The sequence below is a fragment of the Cydia splendana genome, chromosome 17 (assembly GCF_910591565.1).
Source record: "Cydia splendana chromosome 17, ilCydSple1.2, whole genome shotgun sequence".
Taxonomy (NCBI): domain Eukaryota; kingdom Metazoa; phylum Arthropoda; class Insecta; order Lepidoptera; family Tortricidae; genus Cydia; species Cydia splendana.
The window spans coordinates 13,859,430-13,870,388 of NC_085976.1; the positions used below are offsets into that span (position 1 = coordinate 13,859,430).

Consider the following 10,959-nt stretch of genomic DNA (forward strand, 5'->3'; position numbering starts at 1 on the left):
TACGCTCGTGAATCTATTATAGAATCTTTCGCTTGCACGGGACTCAAAATAAGCACTCGAAGAAATATCAAACTTTGATCTCTTGTTGTACAAATAACTATTCCACAACTCTTGGAATAGAGCAAACTCGGATTACACTAATTGATTACCAAATGAAGGTACTAAGACTATTTCCAGCTTGCTGTGAATTAATTCCTGGAAAAAATCTAATTTGACTAGCTTTTAGTGGGTGCGATGTATTTTTCCACCATCATTATTTCTAAGTCCGTGATTCGGCGCCGATCTATCAAAGCGGCTTTGTAGAAGCTGGCGCCAAACGACAGGCGGCTTATCGCCCGCATTATCGAGGTGCCAGGTATTTTTGGCTTTTAATAGAGAAACTTTAGTCCTAAAGTTGGACAAGATTAAAATTAAAACTCTAGAAAAGACGAAAAGAATTTTCCTAGAGTCCGTTCAAGCTAAGTCTGCAATTTTTGACTTGTTTTGAACAACGAGAAAAGCTACGGGCGAACATGTTACTCTGTTTAAAGTTCGTACCTATTTTTAATTGTTTTGATGGATAGACGTTATATTTAGAAGTTACATGATACATCGACTCAAATTAATTCGGAGACCATATATCGCCAAGCTGACTATTAATTACAGGTGATTGATATTAATGAATATCGAGCGAATTTTGAATAACAGAGGATGTCGAATGTGAGCATTACTTACACACACGAGACCTGCCAACGGCCTTGTTCTGAGAAAAAGGGCCCTATATCAACATTTTACTTTTACCTACTTATACCAGAATATTACAGTGCTAAAAGAAATTCTAGAAAGTAAATAAACGTTAACGTCAGACGTAGTGCTTACCTTTTTACCAAAGGTATTTAACTTGGTGCACACCGGGTGCTTGTGTGTAGTGTAGACTTGCACGGTGCGCGTTGTGATATACAGATCCTTATGAGAGACGGCACACCGCTTGCGTGACATGTGTGCGCGGCTCTAACATTTTACCGCTCGCGCCCGTGCACGTCAACGCAGACGCAGCTGGTGTGCTCTGGCCTTTAAACGTATGTTATGCAAATTATCCATATTAATAGTCATTTCCATTTTTCTTTTGTAAGACAATTAACTACGTTGTGTAATAGCAGCAAAGTTTAAAACACAAAAGGCTCGGAACAGGTTGTCCTGACACAGCTCGGTATTGCACTTAATTTAGCTCCGGATTAAGTAATCAAGCTGTTGTGGAACTCCGAGATTTGAATAAAGTTGGTCCGCAATATCAACTCGCAGCAGACTACCGGATGGTAAGAACTTCTGGATGAGAAATTATGTAAGACAATTTTATTGTCTGTGAATAAAAGATTGTTTAACTTCTATTTTACGGCTCGGCCACGAGATCGAGCGACTTGCGACGGCGGGAGCGATAACCATAGGTTGGAGCGAAAGGTCCGATCGCTGTGTCACGCTCCAACCTATGCTGCCCTCCTAAGCTAAAAGGCCGTATTTTCAATGAAAATTTAATGCAAATACCGCTTTTTAGCTTAGGAGGGAAGTATGGTTATCGCTCCCGCCGTCGCAAGTCGCTCGATGTCGTGGCCGAGCCGTTAGACCTGCCTGATAGTTGTGCCAGTAGCTGGACGTTACTTACTTAGGTAGGTACTTACCTACTTATAAGAGTCACACGAGGCCGCCGCAAAAAAAGCGGTTAGGTTGAAGGAAAAAAGCCATGTCTGAAGATGTAAGAACATACCTAATTATCTGACGACTTTTTGCATAATATTATGACTTGCTTCTATCGACTTCAATTCTTTGTAACAAAAACAAGCGTTTTACTTAAACAAAATATTGAAACATTACTCGATAAAGTTAGTGGCATTTAATACTTTGATATTTTTATATCATTCTGAATTCTGTACTTTCTATTATTCTAGAATTATATCGACCGGGATATGAACCGTGATTACCTTTTGTATTGTTTTCGAGCTCCCGATATTTCGATGCAGTTACAAGCATTTTGTTCACGGGTAACCGGTGATTATTTATTCTTTCAAAATTCAAACCCCTTAACTGGAATTTGATACGTTTGTTTTATTGGCCTATCTGAGCTTCTCTGCTCTTAAGGAAAATATGGTGAGGAAATCTGCATAGATCTACAAAAATAATTAAAAGTAGTCGTGTAGTTTGTAAACCTATGGAACTAGCTTGGGAAGGGGACAATAACCCAAATCCTCGTTTGGACGGAGGTCTATGTCCAGCAATGGGACGTATAATATACCTATAGGGCCACTTGATTCCGATTCCCGTGTTACTATGTCTTAGACCATTTGGATATATGCTGGTAATAATGATCCCCGAATCGCTAAACTTAAGTGGCAGTGGGCGGGGCACATTGCCCGTAGAACTGATGGCCATTGGGGCGGAAAGGCTCTCGAGTGGCGACCACGTACCGGAAGGCGCAGCGTGGGTAGACCACAAGGTGGACTGACGACCTCGTAAAGGTCGCGGGAGTCCGCTGGATGCGGGTGGCGCAAGACCGGTCATTATGGCACTCTTTGGGGGATGCCTATGTCCAGCAGTGGACGTCCTCTGGCTGATTTGATGATGATGACTATTAGATACGTTTTAGAATCAGCAAAATCATAAATTATCAAGTTTGTTGATGTTGCACCCGCCTGCGAACAAATTTGAATTTGAGCCTTTCATTAAGCTACAATTCGGGAATTTCGCTGGATTAACTACTAACTAACAGTTTGATTGCATCCAATTATCACTATTTACTTAGTATTAGTAGGCAAACTTAATATTCAGTTGCACAGGGTGTTTTTTAACATTTTGCTTAGTTTGCAAGTAGGTATGCAAAACTAATTACGTATATAAATATTAATATATTTATATACGTAATTAGGTATAGGTAATATGTACCTACTTAAGTATGACTCACGTTAGACCGGGCCGTGTCCAGGCCGGAGCTTCCGGAGCTTCGTTTTCTATGGAAAGCATCACGTGATCACCTGTCATCTGTCATAGAAAAGTAAGCGCCGGAAGCTCCGGCCCGGACACGGCCCGGTCGGCCCGGTCTAACGTGAGTCACCCTTTACTCGGGGTCTAAATTATATCTACAAATTATCTCGTATTCCGCTGGCACTTGGTAGTGTGCCCACTTACTCGTAGGTCACATTGAACGACTTTTAGGTACCTTAGGTCCGACCTCAGCGAGGCTTCGTCGTTATATCTAATTACTTATAATGAACGGTCTGATGTCGTCGTCTGCCTTGTTCGTTTGTCTGTCGTGAAGGTCTGATTTTTGTCCTGTAATTGTCATGTCGAGTTTGAATTTAAATGTTCTAAATATGTATGTCAGCCAATCAGTCAGTCAGTCTATGTCAGGTTACCACGGAGGTTAGAAGCCACGACACATGATTATGGGTTTTTAACAAAATTTGTTGTGTTTCTTCCAGATCCAGTAGCTAAACATATTTGAATGAATGAATGAGTGAATGAATGAATGAATGAATGAATGAATGAATGAATGAAAGAATGTTGCATCAAACAAGCGTCGGTATGTATGACTGTACTGTAAACGTTGCATTAACTCAAAGCTTCGACGTTCTATTTCACAATTACATTTAAGTATTGTTTTGTTGAAATAATCCTCTAAAATTGGACTAGCTAACTTAGTTAACAGCATAATCCGCGCAAATAAGTGCTACATACAAAGCGCAATCCTGTCCATTTTGCGTGTATACTCCCGAGTCCAATTGCCTATGTGCATTTGAGTGTGTCATTCACTGACCGATTTAAAACCTTATCGCAACGAGATACGGTCGACATATAGTTAGCGAATTGTGTTGCTATTACGCCCAAGCTAGCCGCTAATCGCGCGATGCATAGAATATCGTGTATTGGACTTTAGATTCTATAGCATTGGAATAAAACTCTAAATTGTATACATTTACTAGCGAGGCCTTCTGTGCTGTTTATTTTGTGGATGCATTAGGTACTTTATTTATTGTGAAAGGGTGTATTTTAATTCAGAAATGATGTGAGTTACGTCGTTAAGTACATGAAAGACAATGCCTAAAGCACAAAGCATTAACACACTAGATAGAGCAATTAGAGCGTATCAGAACACCCGCAAGTTTCAATCAAGCACTCTCAAAAGCAATGAAAACGAGTCAATTTGTAGTTACTTGCTACTTCCCGGAATTCATCAACTGAAGCAGTCAAATTGGGGCTGAATTAATACGGCACTTTTAATAGGGCAAAGTAAAACACCCATACAACCATTTCCAGTCGCCGTTACGACGCGGTGTTGACACATCTTGTGTCGACACCGTCTGTTTCGGTCACAATTCCAGTCGCAGAGTCGTCGCCGTGTCGACACAGTTACCAGAAATGGGGAAGGGTCGACACATGACACAAAGTGACATAAAGTGTGGTCGCCGTGTGCACACATTGTTTCGGGTTTGCGACTACTTTATGCCAAAATCATTCGTTCATTCGTTCATTTTGTTCCTGTCAAATGGAAACTGTCAGATGGAAAAATACTTAAATAAAAATAAGTGACATTAATACGCCATCTCTAAAACGGATTACAAGACGTAATTATATATTGTTTGCATTTATATTACAATATGACTTAAATTATTATGGGGAATTAAACTGCTCGAGTGATTTGATAAACTAAGTGTAATATAATCAACGCGCCACCACATTGTTTTAGTTTAGCCGGAAATGAAATTGTTTACTTCTCAGTGCCTGTGTTCATAACTATATTATTTGAAGCATTTTTAGCACTTCGATGCGTATACTATACTTAAATAACAGAAATAACGCTTTACATACTACGAAACTTGTTAATTATGATGTATAAATATGGTTTAAGGCTGAGAAATATTGCAGTCACAAAGTAGTTGCAATGTTTCGACTCTGTGTTGACACATGACACGCGCTGTCAAAAGTAATAACAAAGTTACTGGTATGTTACTGGATTTGCAAAATGGCTCCTTGTGTTGATTTGTTTTCAGATATTCTCAAAGTGTAAAAATGCCGTGGTCAGAGATGGGCATTAATCGATTAACTGTTTATTCGACTAATTAATGGAATAAAAACGGTTAATTCTCAAATTTTAATCGCGATTAGTTTAGTCGACCTAACATAGATTGAAATTGAATTAATCTGAATATTAATCGAATAAATTATCGATTAAATCTCGATTGAAAGTTGACAGGGTGCCATTTTTGTACGTAAAAATGGCCCCCTGCGGCCATGCACTATGTCATAAAAGTCGTCATGGATGTCGTTTTATAGGTTTTAGGGGGCCCCGATTTAGAAAATGATGACCATTTTGAAATCCAAAATGGCGGCCATGCACTATGTCATAAAAGTCGTCATGGATGTCGTTTTATAGGTTTTAGGGGGCCCCGATTTAGAAAATGATGACCATTTTGAAATCCAAAATGGCGGCCATGCACTATGTCATAAAAGTCGTCATGGGTGTCGTTTTATAGGTTTTGGGGGGCGCAGATTTAGAAAATGATAACCATTTTGGATTCCAAAATGGCGGCCATGCACTATGTCATAAAAGTCGTCATGGGTGTCGTTTTATAGGTTTTAGGGGGCGCAGATTTCGAAAATGATGACCATTTTGGATTCCAAGATGGCGGCCATGCACTATGTCATAAAAGTCGTCATGTATGTCGTTTTATAGGTTTTAGGGGGCCCCGCTTTCGAAAATGATGACCATTTTGGAATCCAAAATGGCGGCCATGCACTATGTCATAAAAGTCGTCATGGGTGTCGTTTTATAGGTTTTGGGGGGCGCAGATTTCGAAAATGATAACATTTTCAATTTAAAAATGGCGGCAATGCACTATGTCATAAAAGTCGTCATGGATATCGTTTTATAGGTTTTAGGGGGCGCAGATTTCGAAAATGATGACTATTTTGGATTCCAAGATGGCGGCCATGCACTATGTGATAAAAGTCGTCATGGATGTCGTTTTATAGGTTTTAGGGGGCGCAGATTTCGAAAATGATGACTATTTTGGATTCCACTTTTATGACAAAATACGTAGCCGCCATCTTGGATTATAAAATGATCATCGTTTTCGAATTCTGCACTCCCTAAAACCTATAAATCGACATCCGTGACGACGCAAGTTATCTTTATTTTCAGATCTAACAAATTGCTACAGAATACAAAGGACAAAAAAGAAGCGAGGAGGTAATGAAACAAGCAAAAATACAGATGATTCCTCGACGCAATTGGGTGATTCTTAAATTGTGTCCAGATTTTTTTTGTCATAAAAGTTTATATTTTTCACATATTACTAAATCTATGGCAAAAGTTATAATATTGCAATGGATTCCATCGCATGTAGGTATAAGTGGCAATGAGACAGCTGATGCATTAGCAAAACAGGCATGCAGCGATGGCATTGAATTTCACTTGAAACATTATATGGGGGCAATAATGACTGTTTACATTTAGTCAAATTAAAGTGTCGCGAATTGTGGAAGGAATATTTCGACGAGAGATCTAGGGACAAAGGTATTTGGTATAAGACAATACAGCCACAACCCTTTAATTCTCCTTGGATTGATAATAGTGTGTTGTGTAGGCAGGATCTAGTTTTATTATTGAGATTGCGCTCTGGACACATTCCATTGAATAAGTTCGCCTACCTCATGCGTAAAGTGAATTCGGAATTATGCACCTTATGTAATCGCGTCGAGGATGTGTATCATATTTTAATGGAGTGTGTCCGAAATGAGCGACTTAGAAGACAGATATTTCATGACAATGACAGTTCCATTGGGTTATGTAATACCTACCTTTCGAACCCCATGTCTGAGGTTGTTGAAAAGGTACTAAATATTGTTAAGTGCGGTCTGAGGGACAGAAATGTGTGATGTAATTAAACTAGATGTAGCTATTTACTTTCTTTTAACTTTGTTAATTAAGTCTGTTTTTTATGGGGTGACATATTCGTTCAATCGAAAAAGCCCCTTAATAAAGGAAAAAAAAAAAAAAGTTCCGTGACATTTCGACCTTGTAATTTTTTAACTAAATGTTTTTGTTTATCTATGAGGATCTCACTAGAATAGTATAATCAAGGTATGTTTATATTTGATGAATGAAATAGTAACGCAAAAAAAAAAATATATTTGTGTCTTATATTCCTGCCGAAGACTTTTATTTTACCTTTTCCTTCTACACAAGTTTGGCCAAGTAATAAGAATTTAGGGCTCTCAATTTTATTTTGACTTCTACAACAGTAAAGCTACGAGGCCATGTTTTGGTATCGTTTTCGTATAAATTCGCAGTAAGTACCAAATTTAGTTAAGGTATCATTGACACCATTCCGAAGTAAAAACATATAAACTTATTAAAATACTTTCTTTTAAACTCCTCTTCACGCTTAAACTGCTGAACAGTTTTAATTTAAATTTGGTACACATATATTTTGAGTCCCGAGACAGGATATAATAAGTTATCTCAAAAATCACCCTTTAAAGGTGTGAAATGAGGTGTAGGGGGGAATTCAGAATTGACTTCTTGAAGTTAATACTGTTTAAGTTTAGGTTTGAAGTCATGTTTTTTCATCATTTTTAACTAAATCAAAGATGTAGACCATCCCAAATTTCATATAAATCGGTTCAGCGGTTATTGATTTCCCGTACAAATTTCCACGCCACTTTTCACACCTTCAAAAGATGATTTTGGTTATAAGATCTATCCTATGTCCTGTTCCGGGACGCAAACTATTTCTATACCAAATTTCAACGAAATCGGCTCAGCGGTTAAGCGTCAAGAAGAGTTTCAAAAAAACCGGCCAAGTGCGAGTCGGACTCGCGTATTAAGGGTTCCGTACATTAAGTCCGACTCGCGCTTGACCGCACATTTCTAATAGGTTTTCCTGTCATCTATAGGTAAAGAACTATTTTGTGTATTCAGACGGACATACATACAGACGCACGAGTGATCCTATAAGGGTTCCGTTTTTTCCTTTTGAGGTACGGAACCCTAAAAAGATTTATTTTTATTTTGTGGAATGGTGTCAATGTGATATCTTAAATGGATTCAGCACCCCAGATTTATACGAAAACGATACCAAACACGGCCTAGCACCTTCACTGATATAGATATATCAAGATAAAATTGAGAGCCCTAAATAAACTTCCAAGAGCGGATATCTCAAAAACTATTCAACATATCGAAAAAATTGACGGAATAAACTTGTAACAAATTAAATTAACTTTCATTAGTATCAAATAGTATGTAACATACGAGACATTACTTTCAAATAGTATGTAACATACGAGCACAAAATGCCGTGTCTTAAGGATGACTCACGCTAGACCGGGCCGTGGCCGGGCCGGGGCGGGCCGGAGCGAGCCGATACAGGAGCTGTCAGGAGCGCCACCGTCACCGGACCGTTCCGGGGCCGGGGCGTCAGGGCCACCCGTTTATTACATTAACACTAGTGCTGTCCGAGCAATGTCCGAGCCTCTAGTGTTTGTAGAAACTCGAGTCCTTTGAGTCTGAATTTGAAGAACAGCTACTTTTACAAGACTGCGCTTAAAAAATTTCTCCCAAGTCGAGTCCTTTGTAGTATTTTTTAAGAACAACTCAAAATGGCTGGAGCCTTCAAATAAAGACACCGTGAACAATTTTATAAGTTTTTCCTATATAACAGTAAAGAAATTAAGCGTTATTGTATGATTTCTGTACGTATCTATCTACAAATTATAAATAAAGACATTTTTTGTAAAAAAACGAGAGTTCTCTGAAAAGTACTCAAGTCTCTACAAGAGACTTGGGTCTCTATCTAGTTGAAAAGAACTCGAGTTTAAATTTAAACTTAATTATAAGAGTCTGAAAATTGAGTAGAGTCTTCAAGCAGAGGACTGCAAGGACTCGAGTACTACCCAGCACTATCCGAGCCGACCGGGACGTCCGAGCTGACTGTTCATGACAAATGTCATAATAAATGTCAATCAGATTGAAAAAAATAGTTCGATCGGAAGCAAGCGGATATGGAAGGAAATAATAAAATCAAAATATTGGCCCTGGCTGCCTTAATGACTGATGAAGAGGCTACTGCACATTCTAGGTAATGGGGCGTACATCCACTTTGGTCGACACGTTCGGAAAAATGAGAATACACAGCATGATGTAAAGAGCTTTATTTACATATGACCCAAGACTCTTTCGAAGCCGTTCACTGCAGAATTAAACAACGTTTAACAAAAACAAAAACTCTGGCTCTCTGCTTAAGGTAAGATATGGAAATACAAAGCATGTACCTACTAATAAATATGTATAATCAAGTGCCGAAACATATTAAGCTATTAAGAGGAAAGGGAATGACCGATTCTCCATACAAACATAGTTCCCGTTTTCCTGACTGGATATTGATATTATGGAATATTTAAGTAGCCTTCAGCAAACTGTAGTGATACCCAATGCATTTTGCTACATTCCACAATTGTAGATTTTTCAGCTTATCGGGTTGTGACATTATTTTCTCCCATCAAACCCACGTTCTTCAGTGTTCATGTGTTCAGTTCAGATTTGTTCAGTTCCAGGAACGCATAAGAAACGAGTTTAAAAGAGAAGAAATTTACAATGGCTGCGAAAATGTAACAAAAATGTAAAGTATCGATATAAGATAATTATCTTCAAGCTGTTTTCGGCCACAGCGAATACAGTACAGCACTACGAATGTCGGTGGTACGCTCTTAATAAAATAAGTAAGTCAATAAAAACTAATAAGCTCGTTACACTAAGATAGAATTGTCTCGGTTACAATAAATATCTATATCTACTTACTCACTTACTTTCCTCTGGTGAAAAACAAGCCAAAATAGCAAAAACGGAACCCTTACACTTTCGTCATATCTGTCTGTCTATCCTGTCCATATGTCACAGCTATTTTACTCAAAAAGTATAAGATAACGAATTTGGAAAGTAGGTATATTTTGTAAGCCACTAATTAGTTTAGAAGTAGAAATGTATACAAGTTTAATATATTTTCAGGCAGTTCATATTACCAGTGACGTGACTATATCATCATATCAGCCTTTTATCGCCCACTGCTGAGCATAGGCCTCTCTTCGAGTACGCCACTTGTCCCGGTCCCGAGCCAATCTCGTCCAGAAGTGACCCGCAGTCTTCCGGATGTCATCCACCCAACGAGCCAACGGACGCCAGGCACTCCTTTCGTCTGTAAGCGGCCACCATTCCGTTAACATTTTGGCCCACCTGCCATCACTCTGCCTGGCAACTTGTCCCGCCCAGCTCCATTAAAGTTTGGTAATGACGTATCCGACTTCTTGCAACTTGGTGCGACGTCGAATCTCTACATTCCTCACTCGATCTTGAAGTTTGATGCCGGGCATGGCGCGCTCCATGGCTCTTTGTGCCACTTAGATTTTATGCATGACGTGACTATATAGGAAAATATAAATAAAAATAAATATACGAAGAGTTTTATTGTATTATTTCAGCTCAAAATAGGACAAGGTTTATTAAACTCATATCATGTAGACAGTATCTTTATAAAATATCCAGATTGTACTCAAAAACAAAATTGATAAAAAAAATTGTGTCATGTTGTTCCATACAATATTTATTTTTGCGATAAATAGTCCGAACTCTGTTCATTATAAACCTACATGCTCATTATTGAATCATTTTTACGTGCAGTAACATCAATAGGTGATGTCTCATTGAATATAATCCGACTAATATACATTTCAGCAACACCTCCATATTTCATAAAATAAATCAAGACATTATCCAACCTATATAATCTTGACGTATATTATATCAAAGACGCCTGTACCTAATATAAATAAAACGACCAAGTAACGAATTAGCTATACCATCATATTTAACAAACAAATTTATGACGTTTGGCAACCTTCTTATTTTGGCAAATATATTCCGACACAGCCGGG

At 38.4% G+C, this 10,959-nt stretch overlaps 1 long non-coding RNA gene across 1 annotated transcript; it reads left to right on the top strand.

Moving 5' to 3' along the window:
• The first annotated feature begins 8,764 nt into the window (after window positions 1–8,764).
• Window positions 8,765–10,476, top strand: LOC134798572 (uncharacterized). Its single transcript, XR_010145220.1, has 2 exons — window positions 8,765–9,750; window positions 10,037–10,476. It is a non-coding gene; the product is annotated as an uncharacterized LOC134798572 (long non-coding RNA).
• Window positions 10,477–10,959: the final 483 nt, after the last annotated feature.